Here is a 22363-nt window from a genome sequence, read left to right on the forward strand (position 1 = left end):
TGTTCTAGGTTGTGCATGAAATACGAAAATTTCTGCCCTCCTGGGTTTTTCACCTTAATCAGGAGTCAAATGGAATAATGTGTGCAAAGAGCCTTGAGAACAAATCCAACCCTCTGTGCATCTACAACCACAGGCGGGCAGGTTGAGGCCTTGGTGCCCTCCTCGTGCCTGCATTTTTAAAACAGGCTGCCTGGTGGAACAGGGAAGGAAAGAGGAGAAGTGGAGCTGAGGGTGGGGCGGGTAGCGACATCGCTTCATCTCAGGCACAGTGATTCTCCTAGCAACCCCCATCAACTTAAAACTCTACCATGCCTCTTACAAAATACCTGCCAGGAGCTCTTCTCCAAAAGGGTCCACAGTCCCTGCCGCCGAACATTTTTAGCACATATAAACCAGAATTTTGAGCATAGATTTAAAGTGGTCCTGTGACATCATGCACAGAATATATAGAAACCTTCCATGAGCACAATATTTGATTTAGCCTTCTTGTCAACTGCACATCTGTCTGGAGCAGCTGCAGGGGCCAGGCACTATTCCGGGCACGGGGGGCAGAGGCAGAGTGAGGGGAATGGTCTCTGCTCCCTGAGAGGCCCACAGTCAAGGCGGGAAGGCAGGATAGACACATGGAACAAAATAACACTTTGATTACTCAGAACCCTAGTTCTGTGAGTGACAGATGCCCTACTCCAACTAGCTTATGCAAGGAGGGTACTGGTTAGGAGAATGTTGGAGTGTCTCTCAGAACCTGTAGAACAATCAGAACCAGGGGCTTCAATGCTGCCAGACCTCTCTCCATCCCAATCTCTCCCCCTCGTGTGTGGCAGTGCCTTGTGGCCTGGCTTTCTCCTTCCATGCAATGGAGCACATGGCTGGGCTGCCAATATCTTCACAGCTTGAGATGTGATGGCCTTAGCTGCCCCCAGAGAGACAAATAGGACACTCCTGAGTCTAAAATTCCTAGGGAAGGCACTGATGGCTCATTTCAGAACCCAGGGAACAACAAACTGTAACCAGGGGATAGAATTACAAAGCACCAGCATGGCTCCCATAATAATTACATGGATGGAGGAAGAGTGGCTCCTAGAAAAGGGGAGTGAGGAAGATCCCCTGCAAAGCATATAGGGCCCAGCACAATCAGAACCACAAGAGGGACACTAACAGGAGGTCAGAAGATGAGGCAAAAGATCTCAACCCTGGAGCTGTTGTAGTCAGGGCTTCTTGGAGAAGTAGGGCCTCCATGAAGCCCTATTAAAAGGTGGTGCATCAAGGAGCCATAAACGAAAGAGGACCAATGCACTCAGGGGCGAGGATGAAGGAGAAAGGGGACGAAGCCCTTAGCAGCCAGCCAAACTATGTGCCAGTTACCGTGGTAAGACTTTGCATGTGTTTCCTCAATTATTCCCACCAACTTAAAGCCTGTGAGGAAGAAATGAGTATCCCATTTCACAGCCGAGGAAATGGAGAGTAGCAGAGATTAAGTAACTTGCCCCAGGTCCCACAGCCCTAAGTGGAAGAGCCGAGCTTTGAACCAGGATGTGTGTGAGGCCATGCCACATGGCCTGGCCTGGCGCCCCTCCCCTGCTGAGCCCACCATCACAGCACTGATGGTTTAAGAAACATCTATTCATTTCCTCAGGAACATTCTTGGGAAGGTGTGTTAGTCTGGGTCCTCTGAGATTAGAAGTGCAAAAACTCATTAGGGGGAGAAGAAAGTGAAAGAAAGTGGGAAGTTGGGGCACCTGGGTGGCTCAGTCAGTTAAGCGTCTGACTCTTGGTTTCAGCTCAGGTCATGATCTTGCAGTTCGTGAGATCAAGCCCTTCGCTGGGCTCTGTGCTGACAGGGAGGAGCCTGATTCTCTGGATTCTCTGTCTCCCTCTCTCTGACCCTCCCCTCTCCTGCTCACTCTCTCTCTCTCTCTCTCTCTCTCTCTCTCTCTCTCCCTTTCTCTTCCTCTCTCTCAAAAAAGAAATAAATAAACTTAAAAAAAAGGAAGTGGGAAGTCACCCATCAGAAGGGCCCTAGATCTCCTCAGAACAAGCCTGCCTTAGTAGCCCTGCCATGCTCTGTCAGCAGCTGGGGACTGACACAGGAAGCATGACCTTCAGGCACATGCGCCAAGGATTTCAGAGCTCAGCAATGGAGACACTGGTCAGTTATACTCCCAAGCTTTGGAAATGTGAGAGGCTCCTCATCACTGCCACCATAGAAGGACAGCATCACACTAACACCCACTGTTAACCATTATCTGGAAGATGTGAGTGCTTTATTTCCATTGCAAGGAATCAGTAAAGGATCTCAAAAGCCAATGATAATTCTTCGGTGCCTTTTTCTTCCCATGAAGGATGAGTGTCATCCTGTTTCCCCATCTATCTGCGGACACGTCAGATCTTTTCTTGCCTTTGGCCTCCTAATTCTGTTCCTACTCACTAATGCTATTTCCTTCTACTTCTCTTGGGGGCTGGGGCCCTTCAACATGTGTCTCCTTTCCACATCTGTGTATGCTTATAGATTTGATCCTCTAATGATGGAAACTCAAGCTGGTAAGGCTTTAGACACTGTCTCTGCCATGGGCATCCAAAGCACCTGGGCCTTTCTACATCACAACAATCCTCACACATCACTATAATTTCTTGCAAACATCCCATGTAATAAATTGCAAACTGCATGAGAGCAGGGGCTGTGACTACCATATTGTTGCATGCCCAGCTCCTTAGCATGGTGCTTGGCTCAGCAAACAATTCTTGAATGGATAAATCACCCAATCTAGTCTCTTACATTTTCTATGAAACACGCTTGATGACTGATTGGTTTATTTCACTCAATGACAATCTAATGATACGTCAACATTTCCAGTTGATCAATTTCACTTAACAGTGTGCTTGATTTTCCTTACTGCAAGTAAACTAAACTATATCTGTACTTTGTGGCCAGGGCCCCAGGAGCACCTGACACGAGTGTGCTCTCTGCCACCATGACCACCAGTAAGACCCTCACCATGACCACCACCATGATGCTTGTGGATTGAATGGAGGGTGCATCATCTTCTACCCCATGGAAAGGCTTGAGAGGTTTGCACATGACAGGTTTGTGAGAAAAGGTGTGACATGATCAGAGTTGAAATTCACTAGGCTACATCCAAGTCAGTGGGCAGGAGGGATAGCAGAGCGAGCAGAAGGGAGTCTAGAGGCAGGAGACTAGTCATGAGACCATGACATCAGACAGATGAGAAGCATAAACAGTCTTACAGTCACTTAAGTCACAGAATAATTTAAGTAATTTACATGTTCTGTCTCATATAATAATCAAACCCTTAAACCTGATTGAAAATTGAGGCTTTAGACTACTTACTCCAGACTACTTTCAGGTGGGAAGCCTGCAGTCAGACAAGAGAGACATGGTAGACCTCTTCTTTTTCCTCGCCTACGCTTCTCCTCCTCCTCTCCCATTTGCCATCCACCTTTCTGACATCTCCAGAGATGGGAGGCGAAGAGGAGGAAGAGGTTAGGGGAGCCTGAAAGTTCTGTTTTGACGGGTACATGGAGATCTAGCATTGCCATTCTCTGAACTCAGCAGACGCTTACAGCCGACCTCTTTTTCTCTCATGGGTCCTTGGGAGACTCCATGCTCTCTCTCAGCTGCAGTCCTCATGACAGGAGCACATGTATCTCTGCCTCAGCCAGTCACTTGCCATGCCTCAGTCCCAGGGTGGCACCTGGAGCTTCTCTCTGCTGAGGTCTGATGACCAAAGTCCCGCATAGGACTTTACACTGGCTTTCTCTCCCTCACACATTCTCAGCTACACTCTTGTATTCTTTATCCCAACAGATGGGAGTGCAGTGCCTCCAAATGCAGCTACTTCTCCCAGGACTGCCTTGGGCTGCCTCAGTCAGTCTCTTGACCTTTAGGTTTCTTAGGTATGAATCATATGCCAGTTAACGGTGTCCCTCTAACTGGAGGGCATGTACAATAAGCTCTCCAAGTAAAGCCCTTTCTCAAGATGTGAAGCAAGAGGCAGGCATCCCGCAGCCCTTCCACTGGCAAAGTACAGCTCCATCCCCTTTCGGAAGCTCCAATTCCCACATCCTCCTCTTCTTGGCTGTCCCTGTCACCGGTTGAGGATTAAGAAGTATCAGCTCCCATGGCTCCCCAGGGAAGGAGGCCAGAACTCACAGCACAGCTTTCCCTGAAGAAATCTTCCCCACCAACTGGCTCCAAATGTCGGATCCCTCTCCTTTTTGTATCCTTGGTGGGCATGGGGGGTTCAAGAGTTGTCAACCATCAGCTTTGAAAACCTGTCACCTGGTCTGGCTCTATGCTCTCCAACACAGTAGCCATTAACCCACGTAGCTATTGATCACTTGAAATGTGGATGGGTTGAGATGGCTTCTAAGCATGAAATGCACAACGGATTTTGAAAACTAAGTACAAAAAATAAGTGAAATATATCTCCTTAATTTTTAAAATGATTAGGGCACCTGGATGGCTCGCTCAGTCGGCTGAGCTTCTCACTTTGGCTCAGGGCATGATCTCCTGGTTCGTGGGTTCGAGCCTCAAGTCAGGCTTTGTACTGACACTGCAGAGCCTGCTTGGAAATCTCTCTCTCCTCTCTTTCTGCCCTTCCCCAACTTGTGTCTTCTCTCTCTCAAAATAAATAAATAAAACTTTTTAAAAAAATAATAGAATGATTATGTGTTGAAATTACAGTGTTTTGGAAATACTGGGTTAAATAAAATATATTATTAGAATTAATTGTACCCATTCCCTTTGACTTTTCTTTAAACGGCTACTTAGAAAGTTTAACATACATAGAGCTCTTGGAATGATACCAAAGCATGATACATTAAAGAAAAAACTGATAAGCTGGAACCTCATAAAAATTTTAAACTTTTGCTCTACCAAAGACACTAACAGGAGAATGAAGAGGCAAGCTACAGGCTAGGAAGAAATGTTTTCCAACCATGTATCTGACATAGGATTTGTATCCAGAATACATAAAGAATTCTCAAAATGCAATAATAAGAAACAGCCAAAGGACTTGAGCAGACACTTCACCAAAGAGGGTATGAGGAGGTCAAATAAGGACATGGAAAGACATTCAGCATCACTAGTCATTGGGGAAATGCAAATTAAAACCACAAGAGATACTGCTTAACACCCATTAGAATAGCTGGAATTAAAGATATTGGCAATACCAAGATCTGGTAAAGATGAGGAATAACTGAAGCTCTCATTGCTGCTGGGAATGCAAAATGGTACGGACACTCTGGAAAAGGTTGGGCAGTGTCTTACCAAGTTAGCCATGCACTTACCATATATACTCCAGAAATCCTGTCCTTAGGCGTTTGCCCTAGAGCACTGAAAATGTATGTTTACACACAAACCTATACAAGTGTTAGAACAGCTGTTAGGGGCTGAATTTTTGTTCCCCCATCCCTAAACACTCCATACCGAAATCTAATCCCCAATGTGATGGTATTAGGAGGTGAGACCTTGGAGAGATGAGTGGCTTATGTGAGTGGAGACCTCAAGAATGGGATTGGTGCCTTTACAAAGGAACCCCAGAGAGCTCTCTCTCTCTTTCTGCCATGTGAGGACACAAAGAGAACTTAGCAGTCTGTAGCTCAAAAGAGGACCCTCAGCAAAACCTGATGGTATGGGGGTGCCTGGGTGGCTCGGTCAGTTGAGCATCCAACTTCAGCTCATGGGTTCATGCGTTCTAGCCCCATATCGGGCTCACTGCCCCATCCTCTGTCTCCCTCTTTCTGCCCCTCTCTGGCTTGCTCTCTCTCTCTCTCTCTCTCGATCTCTCTCTCAAAAATGAACAAACAAAAACCCTGATGGTACCAACACCCTGATCTTGAACCTCCAGCCTCCAGAACTGTGAGAAGTCACTTTCAGTTGGTTATAAGCCCCTCAGTCTATGGTACTTTGTTATGGCAGCTGGAACGGATGAAGACAGCAGTTCGTCTTGCTAAGAAACAGCTCAAATCTCCTTCAACAGGGGAACGGATAAACAACCTGTGGTATATCCATGCCATGGAAAACTACTCACAGCAACAAGGAGTGAAATCTTAACAAACAACTGGGCTGACTCTTAAAGACATTATGCTGAGTGAAAAAAGTCAATCACAAAAGCTCAGGTACTGTATGATTCCACTGATCTGGGTGTTCCTATAAAGACCAGACCGTAGTGGTAGAAAACAGATGAGTGGTTGCAGGAGACTATGGGTGGGAAAGGGTGTTGTGACAAAGGGTGATGTGACAGGGAAGTTTCTTGTAGTGACCAGACTATTCTACATTCTGTGGTGGTGGGGACTTGAATCTATTCCCTGTGTTAAAATTCTTAGAACTGAATACTGCTAGAGAAAACAAAATTAATTTTACCATATAATTTTTAAAAATTTTTATTATTTATTTATTTCACAGAGAGAGAGAGAGAGAATGTGTGCACAAGTGAGGAAGGGGCAGAGGGAGAGAGAGAGAATCTCAGGCAGGCTCCATGCACAGCACATAGCCCCATGCAGGGCTCGATCCCATGAACTGTGAGATCATGACCTGAGCCAAAATCAAGAGTCGAGTGCTCAAGGAACTGAGCCACTACCATATCATTTTTAAAATAAAAGTTTTTTTAATTACGTTGGTGGATCAAATTATATCCCTCTTGGACAGTGCTTGTCTAGCCCCTCCTTTACCACATTGTGTCTGTTCGCCTGAGTCTGGGCAGAAACTTTCACCAGACACCTTCCTCCCCCAGTGCCTCTGAGCTTCCCACAATGGCGACATAATTTCTTGTACCATCGCCTATTTCCACCTCTGGACACAAAGCATTGTGTGGGCAAGAATGTAATCTCTGTGCCCAGTTCCTGGAACAGAGTAGATGCACAGTGATATCTGTTGAATGAATGAGTTGAATGAATCAACAGAATACATGCTTGAGCTTGTGGAGAACGAAGATGAAATATGAAATGTTTTTAAAACTCCTCCCTTCTTCTATCACAGGCTCCCAGCTCAGGGACAGGACCTCTAGGAGCTGAGATGGAGCGAGGGTGGTGGATAAGCTTGATCTGCCTCAGCTTTGGGGCACAGAAGGAAGGAGAATTAATGCCCATAAGACTAGGTCAGGGCAGCCAGAAAGCTCAGCAAGGAGGCAAAGGAAGTGAGAAGGGGATCTGGATCCATGGGTGAACCACAAAGAAGAGACAGGACAGTGGTGCAGGTCTGGAAGGCAGGAATGGGGTGTTGTCAGTCCACATCACCAGCTCCTGTTCCAGACTCCAAGGCTTCTTATTCTTCTGAGGGTTGATATTCCAAAATAAATGGGAGGAAATACGATGCATGCTGTCATAGATACAAAGTGGCCATGTTTTCAGCCTGGCGCATTTTCCAAGGCAAATGAAAATTGTTATGAAAACAATTTATACCCAGCAGACATGGATGATTGCCTGTGATGACCTTTTGCCAGAGAAAATGGGTCTGATAAAGAAAAAATGTGGGCTCATTAGGACAAATTAGAAAAAGCAAATGATTGTTCTTAAATTATGGAAACTCCAAGACGGGTGAATCTCTCTGTCCTTTTAGGACATAAAACCAATAAAACACAAAAAGAAATTGTTTATTCAGAGAAAAAGCATTGCAATTTGTGTGAATAGATGTAGTTTTGTTTCTTGGGCGGTTTTAGAATGGAGATTTTTTTTTTTTTTGTGAACCAAATGAAATTTAATTGACTTATTAACTCTGCTCTATGAATTCTCCTTCCATAAATCTAGCAACAACTAAAAGAAAAGGAAAAAAAAAGCATTGAGAGTGAGCAAAATTAACCTTAACTTTCTATAAATGCTATCCAAAGAATATTTCTAGCAGGTGTGATGTGAGAGAACCGGGGTTCAACGTTGGTGCCTCCAATGAAGGAATGTGGGTGCCCAGAATTGCAGAGGAAAGGAGAGGACAATAGCAGTGAAGCATCACTCAACCAAGTGGCAGCGTCCTCCTACCTCCCTGATAATCTGCCACAGGCATATTGAGCTTTAGAGGTTTTTTAATTTTTAAAAAATATTCATTTATTTATTTTGAGAGAGTGCGCGCACACATGCATGCACGGGGTGGGGGAACAGGGGGGAGAGAGAGGGGAGAGAGAAAGAGAGAATCCCAAGCAGGCTCAGCATTGTCAGCACAGAGCTCGATGCGAGGTTTGATCTCACAAACCAAGAGATCATGACCTGAGCAGAAATCAAGAGTCAGATGCTTAACCAACTGAGCCAACCAGGTGCCCCAAGCTTCACAGTTTATAAAGGGCTTTCATATACATCATCTCATCAAACCCTCATAGCAATTCTCCTTCTTCATATGTGCCCATTTCACAAGTGCAGGAACTGAGATGAGACAAAATTAAATGGTTTATCAGCTAATATAAGGTATAGGCAAGATGAGAATTCAGGACTATTCATGCTGTCTCCCAAGCAATCCCTTGCTCTCTCTCTATTTTAGGCACCTTTTATGCATCAGAACCAGCAGTTACTGGATTCATCTGTCTCTCTACAAGGAAAAGCAGAGGGAGTGCAGGCAAGGAAGAAGGTGGAGGGAAGAAGCCTTTGTCATGCAAATCCAAGCAGGTCTCCAAAACCAGTACTCAGAGAAGAAATAGGTATCAGAAAGGATAACCTAATTCCCACATCAGACAGCCCCCAAATCTTAGTGCTTAAACACAAGAAAGGTTTCGTTCCTGTTTGAGTCGTAATTCAATACAGGCCAGTAGGCAGAACTCTGCTCCATATGGTCATTCAGGGACTCAACCTCCTTCCATTTATTTGCTCTGTCACTTCTTAGGGACTCAGAGTCCTCCATTGGATCACTACAAAAGCCAGAAAATAGGCGAGAAAGAGCATGCAGAAGGTCCTATGAAGGACCAAGTCTGGAAGGGGAATAACTACTTCTTCCCACATTCCACTGACCAAAATGATTCATGGTGGCCCCTCCTTCTCCATGTGTTGTGGAAGGAGGGGGAAACACAGGTGTTGGTGGAGCATCAGCAGCCTCTGCCACAATTTTTTTAAGCATTTCTTTTAGTATGAAGTATTTCCCTGGTGCTTATGGAAGACCTTTTCTATGAGCCCCCAGCCAGATCCCCCACACCTCTGGGTGATTCCCCAAGTGTGACCACGTGACTACACAGGGCCGGACATAAGACTTTTATTTTTTCAGGTTGGAGGAAGTGGACTTTTCAGGCTTATACAGCAAAATCTCTCTCTATATTTTCTTCCAACATAGCTGAGTGAAAGGGCAAACAGAAATTTGAAAGCGATGATTGCTTCCTTTGTGGGGAAGAAGGATACCCACTGAGTTGGGAACATATATGAATTCTGATTTGCAATCATTTCCACTATTTATGAGGTCACTGGACTTACTCCTGCTGAGTCCAATTTACAAAGAGCTTTGGTTGGATCAGGGAAAGGAATATTAGAATCCCGTTGACTTGGTGATGGCCAGAGGACGGTGGGTACCAAATGCAAGGAACGTAGCCATGAACTGCAAGCAAGCGGAATCCTGCACATCAGCTCCGACGTGCTGCATCCAAATGGGTGGGAAGATGCATCTCTCCAGGGAAACTGCGAGTGCTGGGTGCACTGACATTGCGATTTGACCACCTACCCCCAAAACAGACAGGGAAGTTTTTCCAAGTAAAAAACTTGTAAGAAATGGGATGCCTAAGATAAGCAAAAGAGTTTGCCTTACCCCATCATCACATCTCACTCCCAGGACAGCTATAGGATGCTGTCTGAGCATGGGTCTCTTGGGTTCTGCCCCTCTCTGGTGTTCTCCTGCCAATACCCCCCACGTGTCCCACAGGCACTTCTATTTTGGCATATGCAAATCCGGACGCATCTCTCCATCTCAGTCCGGCCTCCACACCTGCTCCACCACCTCCAACACCATCTCAGTAAATGATGCCACCAACATGGTCACCAAAACCAATGACCTAAGAATGAAAGATGCCCCCTCTCCTTCACCCACTGCTCCATTCTGTCAAGAAGCCCAGCCAGTTCCACCTCCCAAATGGCTCTCAAATCCAGACTGTCACTGTTCTGCTAGGTTAGAGTATCTACCTCCCAGCTGGATTTTCTGACAGTGAAAATCACTCCACCCACCCCACCCACCCCACTGCCACCATCAGGAAGCAGCCCAGGGGCACCTGGGTGGCTCAGTCGGCTAAGCTTAGGTCATGATCTTGCAGTTTGTGGGTTCAAGCCCCGCATCAGGCTCTGTGCTGACAGCTCAGAGCCTGGAGCCTGCTTCAGATTTTGTGTCTCCCTCTCTCTGCCCCTCCCCTGTTCACTCTCTCTCTCTCTCTCTCTCTCTCTCAAGAATAAATAAACATTACAAAATTTTTTAATAAAAAAAATAAAACCTTCCATGGAATTCTTTCCCTTGTTAATAAGCCTCCTCCTCCGTCTGTCCCCTGTAAACCTCTCCAGTGTGATCCCTGGTCATTGTGTCCATATCCCTGTCACCTGTGCCTTTCCCAATGCCAGGTGACTCACAGTTTTCCTAACTTTCCTCCTGACTTTGATCCTTGGTATTGTCTCTGCTTCACATACACAGCTAACACCACCTGTCCTCCAACCCCACCGTCAACTGATTGGGAAGCCTTGATAAGACCCCAGGCTGAGGCACGCACTGCTCTTCTGAAGTCTTGTCATCTATGCTTAGCTCTGTGACAGCACCTGCAATGCTGTGGGGTTTTCAGCGACCTTCTCCCCTCCCCTCCCTCTCCATACCCCACCACGTGAGCTGCTTGGAGCAGGGGTGTGGCACTGGGGCTCTGACTGCAGCACAACATCTAGTAAAAAAAAGCAGGCGCTCAGCAAATGCCCAGTTGCTGAATGAGCACCCGAGTTAGTAAATAAATCATATGGCAAGTGTAAAACCCTGTTCAAATGGATTCATCCATCAAGGGGGATACAGGAGGAGTAAGCTGCATTTGGGGCATGGACTGCTCAGATGAATCAGACAATCCAGATAGTTGAGTCACCATGGCCCCAAAAGATGTGGGTTCTCGGAGAAATAAAACGTATTCACTCACCCAGCCCCCAAAACCACATACTCAGTCATGCTTCAGGTGCATGCTTTGAAAAGGAGTCTGTAAAAACACAAAGTAGATGTTGTCACCGATACCAAAGTCAAACAAGATAAACCCTGAGGGGAAAACAAAATCCTTTGTGAAAACTTCCAGATACAATTGCCTGCTACCAAGGATCAGACATTTATGTGAACCAGCGTGAATAAAAGGGTGGTTTGGGGTTGGTTTGTTTCTTTGTTTGTTTGGTGGTATTGTTTCTAATGATTCCCAAAGTAAAGTGGGGTAGAGATGAGAAGCCCGGCTCTGGACACAGACCTTGTGGGTCCCGGTCCAGATCAGCCACTTTCCAGCTGTGAGACCGAGCCAGGCAAGCCACCTTTCCGAGCCTGTGTTCTCACTCTAACATGGCATGAGAAAACAGCTTGCCAAAGGGTTCTCATGAAGGGAACGCGAGATCACGTATGTAAAACGCGAGGCACAGCACCTGGCAAATACATGTGATTTTTATTCGGGAGAATGTTTCAGAGCCCTCCCGGAGGAAGGAGAGTGAGACCATCACAAGGGCGGCTACCCCCATCTCACCGTCTCAGCTGGTCTGCCCCATCTATCTCCTTCCTCCAACTGCCCGCTTCTATGGACCCTGTCTGCCACCCTGGACTTCAGCTTGTCCCAGGCTCTGGCCTGTCCTGTCTCTGACCCTCTCAGGCTTCCTAGTCCAGCAGCTCCGGGCAGATTCAGTCTCCCTTTGTTCCTGGGAGAAAAAGACAAAGCTTGCAACAGCTGGAGACCAGACGGTCATACCTGTCCCAGCAGGCCACCGCTGGAAGTAGGTACAGGAAGAAGGAGAAGAAAAGGAACCAGGTCGACGCTCGCCACCACAAATTTTAGAAATCCCAACTCCATCACTTACTGTTTGAGGGTGGGCACATGACTCATCTCTTTGAGTCTCTAACACCTTATTGTTAAGTGAAGATTATCCTGTATTTTTTCCCCACGTTTTAGCGTTCTGAAATTGGGCTATGTCTTATAATCGATTTGTGCATTTAATGTGATGGTGTCCCCCACCCCCGAAAAAGTTAATACACAGAGGATGTATGTGTCTTGGAATGGAAGAATTACAGGAGCAGGACTTATTGCACCAGATAGTGGTACAGACTGTATGGGCCAATGCAAGTAAGTGCTTAACAAAGTGTCTGGCGTATGTAGGGAAATTTCCGCAAAGGGTCACCAAGTTATTATCAGCAGGCACTTAAACCCTCTCCCTCTGAGCAGGAGCCTGAGTAGAAGAGGCCACTTTGGGAGGGCATGTAACCGGGAAAGTCATGACTTACACATCCAATAGTTTCAGCCAGATAGAAAGTTCGAGAATTGTGTGAGAAGTAACCATGAGTTCAAGTGTAAAGTCTTATTTGAAGCAGGGCTTGCTAAGGAACAGAAAAGCAAGGCAGTGCAGCGCAAAGAACGTGGTCTACAGAGTAGAAAAACTGGGTTCCAGTCCCTTCTCTACCCCTGCTTCACTGTGTGACCTTGGATAAATGCTTTGGCTTGGTTCTCCCAGGAGCAAGTGATCTGATTGCAAGCCGTTTGTTCGGAAGGCGAAGGAGACACTGGCAGGGGCGTGGGGGAAGTGAGACAGGGCAGGGAAGACAAACAATAAAGGGTACATTATTGTATCCGTTTTGCAAAGCAGCTTCACCCACTACGGAAACTCCGGTGGTCAGAGTAGACCTGCAGCCAGCTGTCCCATCCCCAGGGAGCAAGGAGACAGGAGGAGTATTTATGTAACAAGTCCCATCAGTCATTGGTGGAGGGCTGCTCTGGAAGAGTCCGTCATTCCCTTTGGCCCCATTACACAGGTGGGGAAAGTTGAGCATTGACAGAGAAATCCCTCAGGCACAGAATCACTAGCGCTGGCAGATGTCGGTGCACCAAAATGGTAAAGGCAAGGGGAAATAGGCAGGGTACCCCCGGCATCTCCTGCCAAAGGTGCATCCCCTTTAGTCTCAGTTCCCCATCTGTAAAATGGGAATAATCAAACTTAATTTGAAATTTTTGTACATTATGCTTTGATGTAACCATATCTCTCCAACTTGGATGTATTCATTTGGGTCCAATCAGGAGAGAGAAAGCACACAGTAACTTGAACAGGGAAACTTTAATATAAGAATTAGAACTGTAACAGGAATCATAAGGTTTATAGGGATCTCAAAGAGATATGAGCACTGCCGAGTTCATGGCAACGCTGTTCACAATAGCAGAGAAGTGGAAACAAGGTAAATACGTCCACAGACAGAAAATGGATGAAGAAAATGTGGCATATACATACAATGGAATACTATTCAGTCTTTAAAAAGAAGGAAATGCTGCAACATGTGACAACATGGATGGACCTTGAGGACATTACACTAAGGGAAATAAGCCAGGCACAGAAACACAAATATTGCACGATTTTATTTCTAGAAGTTCTCTACAATAGTCAAACTCATCAAATCAAAGACTGGAATGGTAGTTACTAGGAGCTGTCAGGGAGGGAAATGGTGTCATTAATTAACAAGCATCTAATTTCAGTTATGTAGGATGAGGAAATGCGATCTGCTGAATAACCTTGAACACCATTGCACGCAGAGTCAACAGTAACATATTAGATGCTTAAAATTTAAGAGAATAGATCTCATGTTAACTTCCTACCACAATTAAGGTTTTTTTAGTGCACACACACAAAAAGAGTTTATTCCAGGAGTAATAAAGGGTAAGTAAAGAGAACCCTGAAGCCACTGTCAGGGGCAACCACTACGACCCCCCAGACAGGGTAGAGCCCCCAACCCCTCACACCCTGTGCGGAGATCATTGAGGGGATGGGGGGGTGGGCGGAGGAGTCAGGGTGGGTTCCCTGCAGACACAGAAGGAATCCTCTTTCCAACTCTGTGCCACATCTTGAACCTAGATCTTCAAAATGTATAACAAGAATTTTCTTACAATTCCGTTCATGATCTTACCTTGAAAAATAAAGAGAGGGGCGCCTGGTGGCTCAGTCGGTTGAGCGTCTGACTTGGACTTCGGCTCAGGTCATGATCTCACAGTTTGTGAGTTCGAGCCCCACGTCAGGCCCTGTGCTGACAGCTCAGAGCCTGGAGCCTGCTTCGGATTCTGTGTCTCCCTCACTCTCTGCCCCTCCCCTGCTCATGCTCTATCTCCCTCTGTCTCAAAAATAAATAAAAACATTTTTTAAAAATATAAAAAAGAAAAAGAGAAAAGCAAATACTGGGCATGCTCATGTTCTCCAAGAACTATAGTTAAGAAAGCAAAAGTAACTTTACGTCCACTAGCAAATACGAATACAAAAAATGTATTTATTTCTGGCATTTCATTTTGATGACCTAAGAAAGACAGAAGCAGCTGGACCAATGAGCAGTCAGCCTTCACTTCCTCTATGACAACACTGGGAGCGTGCCGGCCAATAGGAAGTCAGTCCCGCCTTTGACATCGCCACCTTGTGAGAGACGGACTAACGAGGAGCCAGTACCCACTCTGACATCAGAGCAGAACGCACTGTTAACGGAATGAGATCCGGCCATAGGCCAGGGCCACTGCATGAGTGTCCTGCTGGTTTCGGTGACATTTTGAGACCCTACCCAATTTGCCAGGGTTGACAGGAAGTCTTCTCTCTTTGCCTTGTTATTTCCACTTCCGCTCATAAAGGCGGCTACATCTAGCAACACGCTAGCTGTGCTCCCCATCTTGGCGCTTGCTTCTCTCATTGGAGAGAAATGAGGGATCTCATTGGCCAGACCTAGACATTCGTTGAGCCACATTTTATCGATGATCTTAGTTTCCGTGGTTGATGGCAAGAAGTAGGGCACCCCCTTCTTCTTGCGCATGGGCTTTCTTCTGCTTCCTGGGCAGGCTCACCTGTTCTCTATACTACCTGTGACCAAGGGAATGAGGCAGAGAAGCCATTCTCCCTGTCAGTTGTAGCTGTGGGGAGGGATTGGGCTCAATGCTCCACCACGTGGGCCCATTTGTTTCTGAGACCCAGCCTCATCACTCTCTTCAGATTTCATGAAACACCCTTATAATAGGCCCCCATTTTTTGTGCTAGCTCCAGCTGAGTTTATGACCGTTGCAAGCATTGGTCCTAATTCATATAAAGTTACAAAACAGCAACTTTGGAAGAGATGGTCCAATGAGCAGCAGACCCTGGTTCTGACTAAAGTCAAAGGATAAAAGGACAAAAGACAGAGTCCCAGCCACACCCTACTTGGCTGGATAACACTGAGACCTGACTGAATGTCTTGGCTTCCTGTATGAACAAGCTCCTAAAGCCAGGTGCAAAGAAGTAATTCAGCCATGGTCCCCAAAGCAGTCACCTCCATCACAGGGGAAGGAAACCAATATCCTGAGAGAAGCTCCCCTGAGCCCAGGAAGGGAAATTGGAAGGGGCAGGATATCAGTCCTGCCTTCCCATTTCATCCCAGATAAACAAGCCGCTGCCCAAGATGGTGTTAGAATGTTAAATCCCATCAGCCCATTTGGGTATGATGGAATAGGATGTTTTTCCAGCACCCTTATTTTTCTTGCTAAGTCTGGAGTGGTCTATGAACGTGAAGTCTCCTGTGAAAACAGTGTGTCACTGTCCCTATGACTTTGTCCCAGAGGCTTGTACCCTCCTCCTGCACTGCCCTGGTCTCCCTCTGCCCTATATCCACCTTCCTCAGTGACAGTGTGAAAACGAAACCCCCAGGTTGGCTGATGCCCTCCCCACTTTCATTGCGAGTGTCACATCCTAGTAAAGCTCTCCCTGATTTCCCAACCTACATGGGTCCCCCGACCCATGTCATCATGCTCCCCATTTCTCTCCCATCTACAGCCCTACCACTATTTGTGATTTTATATTTGGAGGAATGTTTGCCTTCCCTACCAGATTGTTAGCCCCATAAAGGCAGAGACCACCCCCATGTTTATAGCAGCACTATCAACAATAGCCAAAGTATGGAAAGAGCCCAAATGTCCATCGATGGATGAATGGATAAATAAAATGTGATATATATATATATATATATATATATATATATATATATATATATAATGGAGTATTACTTGGCAATCAAAAAGAATGAAATCTTGCCATTTGCAACTACATGGATGGAACTGGAGGGTATTATGCTAAGTGAAATTAGTTAGTCAGAGAAAGACAAAAATCATATGACTTCACTCATATGAGGTCTTTAAGAGACAAAACAGATGAACATAAGGGAAGGGAAACAAAAATAATATAAAAACAAGGAGGGGGACAAAACAGAAGAGACTCATAAATATGGATAACAAACTGAGGGTTGCTGGAGGGGCTGTGGGAGGGGGGATGGGCTAAATGGGTAAGGGGCATTAAGGAATCTACTCCTGAAATCATTGCTTCACTATATACTAATTTGGATGTAACTTTAAAAAATAAAAAATAAATTTAAATTATATATAAAAAAAGGCAGAGACCATGTCTGTTTTGCTCATTACTTATTTCATGCACTTGAATATAGCAGGCATGTAATAGTTGAATGTATGGAGTATGGCCAACGTTCTGAAGTCAGACTGGCTGGGTGTGAATCCCAGATCCGGGGGAATAATGTGGAATGATAATAGTATGCTCAGGGACTCTAGGAAGGACTAAGTAAAAGTGCTTACCATAAGGCCTGACACACAGTAGGTGCTCAATAGATGGTTATTAATATTAGTGTTATTGCCATCAGTCTGATAGAAGGAAACTGAACTTGAGAACTGCCCTTGTGCTGATGACTGACACATCTGATACTTGGGTTTCAATGTTGTCTCCTAATGACAGATTGAAGGAAAATACACAGTCCTGGGGCGCCTGGGTGGCGCAGTCGGTTAAGCGTCCGACTTCAGCCAGGTCATGATCTCGCGGTCCGTGAGTTCGAGCCCCGCGTCAGGCTCTGGGCTGATGGCTCAGAGCCTGGAGCCTGTTTCGGATTCTGTGTCTCCCTCTCTCTGACCACCCCCCCCCCCCCCCCGTTCATGCTCTGTCTCTCTCTGTTCCAAAAATAAATTTAAAAAAAAACGTTGAAAAAAAAAATACACAGTCCTGATTAAACATAAGGCCTCATAACTTAGCTACTTATCCCATGGGGAAGGCTACACATTGGATGAAGTCACCCCAGGACCCAGGGAGTCATGAGCACATAAGTGTAAGGGTAAAGAAAGAGCCACAGTCAAAAGAAGGTTAAGGGTTATCCATTAATGCTTCTAAAAAGGACACCAGCCTGAAGACTGTGGTCTATGTCCTTGTTTACTTCTTACTCTGGACAAGTTGCTTCTTCCCTCTGGGTTTGTTGCTTTGTTTTTCACTATGAAATATATCATACCAAAGGTTTAAAACACATAAGTAAATGTGAATAATGACAAGAAAATGAAAATCCATGTACACACAACCCTGGCCAAGAAATAGAATACTGCCAGTTTCTTAGAAGCCCCCTAAATACTCACCATCTCATACATTCTCCTATGGATTCCACCCCACCCAAAGCTAACCACTCTGTCAATGTTGTTTGAACCATTCCTTAGGTTTTCCCTATAGTTTTATCATCTATGTATGAATCCCTAAACAAAATATTATTTTACTTACATTTTTATGGATTTTCTGTAAATGGAATCATACTATAGATGTTCTTTATGACCTCATTTTTTCACCCAACATTGAATTGTAGGATCATCCTAGTTAATGCAAATAGTAGTAATATGTGCACTTTCATTTCAGAATAGCAGTCCATTGCATAAGTTTAACACAATTTCTTCATCCATTATACGATCCAATACATAGACATGTTGGTTAAGTCCATTATCGTTGCTACTATAGAAAATGATGTTATGAACATTTTGTACATGTCTTCTGGTGAACATGTATAAGAGTTTAGGATATACTCTAGGAATGGATTTGTTGGGTCATAGCATATGGACGTGTTCAACTTTGCTAGGTAATTCCAAAATTTTGCCAAAATGGTTGCACAAATTTACAACCCCCAGCAGTCGTAGATGAGAGTTGTTATCCCACATCCCCAGAAACTTGATGCTACCTGTATTCTTAATTTTTGGCACTCTGACGGACATGTAATGATTATTGTTTTAATTTGCAATTTCATAATTATCAGAGGTTGAACATCTGTTCATATGTTTATTGCCCGTTCATATCTCCTCTTGCGGAAAATACTTGCCTGTCTTTTGCCCCTTAGTCTGATACAAATGTATTGTCCTTACACATTTGCAGTCATTCTTTATATATTCTGGATATAAATCCTTTGCTGGTCTTGTGTGTTATAAATATCTTCTCCCGGGGTATGGCTTGTCTTTTCACTCAATGTTGTCTTGTGATGAGTGAGTTCTTAACTCTAATATAGTCAAATTTATTAATCTTGTCTTTACAACATGTATGCTTCATGACTTCAAGGTTATGAAGTATTCCTCTATTCTAAACATTTTCTAGTTTTTCTCTTCATTTCTAATGATTTAATCCACATAGAATTTATCTTTAGATTGTAAGGTTAAGAACCAAAATCTTTTTTTTTTTTTTTAGGAAGGATTACCGATTTTCTCAGCACCATGAATTGAATATTCCATTCATACCCTTCTAATTTGCATTGGCCACACCATCAAGAGTCAAATTTCCGTGTATGTATAACTTGTTTCTGGGTTCTTTCTTCTATTCTATCATCATATTTATCTATCACTATCCTGATTACTATAGCTTTATGATAAGTCTTGCTAATCTGGTACAGGAATATCCCCCTCGCTTATTCTTCCTTGGAAGGATTTTGGCCCTTTTCTATACTCTATTAATGTAAGAATTAATTTGTCAAGTTCCCACTTCACTATAAATCTAACTGGAATTGCACTGAATCAAAAGAGCAGTTTGGGAAATTTATATCTTTATAATGTTGGATATTTTATCCAAGAACCATGATACATCTACTTATTTAGCTTGTAATTTAACATATTTCAAAAAAATTATAATTTTCTACATAAAAATTCATACTTTTGTTGTATTTACTCCTAGGTACTTTTATATTCTTGTTACTAATGTGAATGCCTTCTTTTAAATTTTAAATTCATACATGATTGCTATTCACGTACAAAAATTCAAGTGACTTTTGTATATTGATTTTGTATCCAGCAACCCTGCTAAAGTCTCATTTTGATTCTAATAACTTATCTATAGTTTATTTGGGGTTTTCTACAGAGTCAGTAATAGATCTGCAAATAACTATTTTTTAAAAGATTTTATTTTTAAGCCATCTCTACACCCAATGTGGGGCTTGAACCCACAACTCCGAGATCAAGAGTCCCATGCTCCACCAACTGAGCCAGCCAGGAGACCCTGTAAATAAAACTATTATTTCTTCTCTCCTAATCTTTATACCTTGTATTTAATTTTTTTACATATATATCTTGTCATGGAACTGGCAAATGGGATAAGCATTACCATTATTCCTACTTTTATAAATAAGGAAACTGAACCTCAGAAAAATTAAATAACTTGCCTACAGTCTCAAAGCTAGAGATAGACATAGTCAGGATTCAGACCTCAGTCTCGCCATTCCAAAATCCATATTTTTATCCCCTATGCTGTGGATTTCTTTTCTCTTCCCCATCACACATAAGAATTTGAGATTTATAAAATAACTGATCTGCCACTGAGAAGGATTTTTGTTTCTTTTGTTTCTTTTAAAGAAAAAAGAAAGATTGTTTCAAACTGGTCAATACATCTGCACCATCTGCAAGCCAAAAAAAAAAAAAAAAAGGAGAGAAGGGACCTAACATACTATTTTGCATATGTTTACTCATTCCATCTTTTTTTTCTTCCAAGATCTTAATTAAATTCAAGTTAGTTAACATAGAGTGTAGTATTGGTTTCAGGGGTAGTGATTCATCCCTTATGTAAGTGATTCATCACTTACATAAAACACACAGTGCTCATCCCAACAAATGCCCTCCTTAAAGCCTGTCACCCATTTAGCCCATCCCACCTCCCCTCCAGCAACCCTCAGTTTGTTCTCTGGATTTAAGAGTCTCTTCGGGTTTGCCTCCCTCTCTGCTTTTACCTTACTTTATTTTTCCTTCCCTTCCCCTATGTTCATCTGTTTTGTTTATTAAATTCCACGTATGAATGAAATTATATGATATTTGTCTTTCTCTGATTGACCAATTTCGCTTAGCATAATACACTCTAGTCCCAACCATGTCGTTGCAAATGGCAAGATTTCATTCCTTTTGATGACTAATATTCCAGTGTGTGTGTGTGTTTGGTGTGTGTGTGTGTGTGTGTATATACACCACATCTTGTTTATCCATTCACCAGTTGATGGACACGGGCACTTTCCATAATTTGGCTATTGTTGATAGCACTGCTATAAACATTGGGGCACACGTGCCCCTTCAAATCAGCATTTTCGTATCCTTTGGATAAATATTCTTTGGATAAATATCCTTTGGATAAAAACCCCACACTGTTTTCCAGAGTGGCTGCACCAGTTTGCATTCCCACCAACAGTGTAGGAGAGTTCCCCTTGTTCCACATCCTCACCAACACCTGTTGTTGCCTGAGTTGTTCATTTTAACCATCCTGACTGGTGTGAGGCAGTATCCCATTGTGGTTTTGGTTGGAATTTCCCTGATGGGGAGCAACGTTGAGCACTTTTTTATGTGTCTGGTATTGCTCATTCTATCCTATCAGTAACCAGCAAGTTGAGTGTTAGTGTCCCAGTTCTGCAGCTGAGGAAACAGAATCTCAGAGAAATTAATATTAAAAAAAGCAATGACAAAAAAAGGAAACAGAATAGCAAAATGTGTATATTGCATCAAAAAAATTTTTTGTAATAGTCTCCAATTATAATTTGCAACTTAGTTTTATAGCCCCAGGTAAATACAAAAGGATGAGACCTTGGAAAGATTCATTGTGAGTTCCCTGCAGGTCCATGGAGACAAAGAACCCTTCTTCCATAGACTTCTTCTTCATGGGGGCCAGGAAGGAAAAGAACTGGGAAGTCTTTTGTTCTTTTGCATTCATTCATTCATTCATTCATAAAATACATTATTTATTAAGGACAACCCGAGTCCTGGGTCTATGGTTGAGAATACAGTTGGGAACATGGCAGACACAATTCCTGCCCTCATAAAGCTTTCAATCCAGCAACAGAGTCCAGCATTAAATCAATAATCACTAGTCTGCACCCATAGTACCCAACTCCAGGGCCCACCATCGGGCAAACAGAAATCCCTTGTGAAGTTGGAGCAGACGGTCCTGTGCTCCTGGGCAATCCTCAGGTCCCCATGTGGAAGCTGCCACAGTCCTACTGCAGGCTGGTGAGTCCTCCCCGCTCTCCTCCTTGGTTTCCTGCAGCCCCAATGTTTCTGGGAGCCTGTCCATCAGCGTGCCAATCGCAAGGGAAATTGAATCCAGGGGCTCTTTCTAGTCGTGTTTGCTCACTTTTTTCTTAGCATGATCTTTGGTTTCATTATATTTAGGTATTTCTTTTATTTATCCATGCACTAGGAAAAAAAAAAAAAAAGGAAAAAGGAAGGTGCCTCTTTAAACCAAGCGTGAAATGTATTAGGAACCTAAAGTTGAGAATAATGGGCTTTTTTTTTTCCTCCTGGAAAGCTAGCCTACAGGAGGAAAAAAAAATCCATTCAAATAATTTCGTTTAGTCCTAAGTATAAAATAACCGAAGTCAAGGTGTCTCTGCTGTTATTATTTTTTCTGATGTTTTTGACACTCGCGTGTGGAGTTCTCCGGCGTTCACGGCTTCCAGAGCTGTGAGCTCCCACTTGGTATATTCGTAATACTCCTTAATATTTTCATTTTGATGTAATTTGCGGCCCCAGCTTTTTAAATATCCGCTCTGTAATAATGTTTAATTTCAGGGGTCACTCCGCCAAGGAGTATATTAAAGCTTATAAAACTCATTTCCAAAGCTCAAATATCAAGCTGTGATCAGGTTAGGAGGGCAGCATCTGTGAATATTTCATCTTTTATCATGCTGATAATAAGGAGATGACAGAGGCACATTATTACAATGAGAGAATTGCTCATTTCAGGCCTGGTGCTGGAAGCTGGGGTCTGCAGTGTGTATTACTCAATAAGAGCAATTCTGATATGAAAAGCAAGTTTACTGAGGCACCACTGTGTCTTATTTGATTGGAATGAATAATATATGGAGAGCTGCCGTTCGGGCGGCTGCTGGCCGGGGGAGGGGAGGCTTGCATGGAGAGGTGCACTTGGGGAT

The 22363-nt window shown here is 43.9% G+C and overlaps 1 long non-coding RNA gene across 1 annotated transcript in view; it reads right to left on the reverse strand.

Moving 5' to 3' along the window:
• LOC109502248 overlaps positions 1–14117 on the reverse strand; it is a 29115-nt gene extending 14998 nt beyond the window's left edge. The window contains exon 1 of the long non-coding RNA XR_002744426.2: positions 14072–14117. This is a non-coding gene — a long non-coding RNA (uncharacterized LOC109502248). The remainder of the gene's footprint in view (positions 1–14071) is intronic.
• Positions 14118–22363: the final 8246 nt, after the last annotated feature.

Source organism: Felis catus, chromosome C1 (genome assembly GCF_018350175.1).
Source record: "Felis catus isolate Fca126 chromosome C1, F.catus_Fca126_mat1.0, whole genome shotgun sequence".
In the NCBI taxonomy this organism is placed as follows: domain Eukaryota; kingdom Metazoa; phylum Chordata; class Mammalia; order Carnivora; family Felidae; genus Felis; species Felis catus.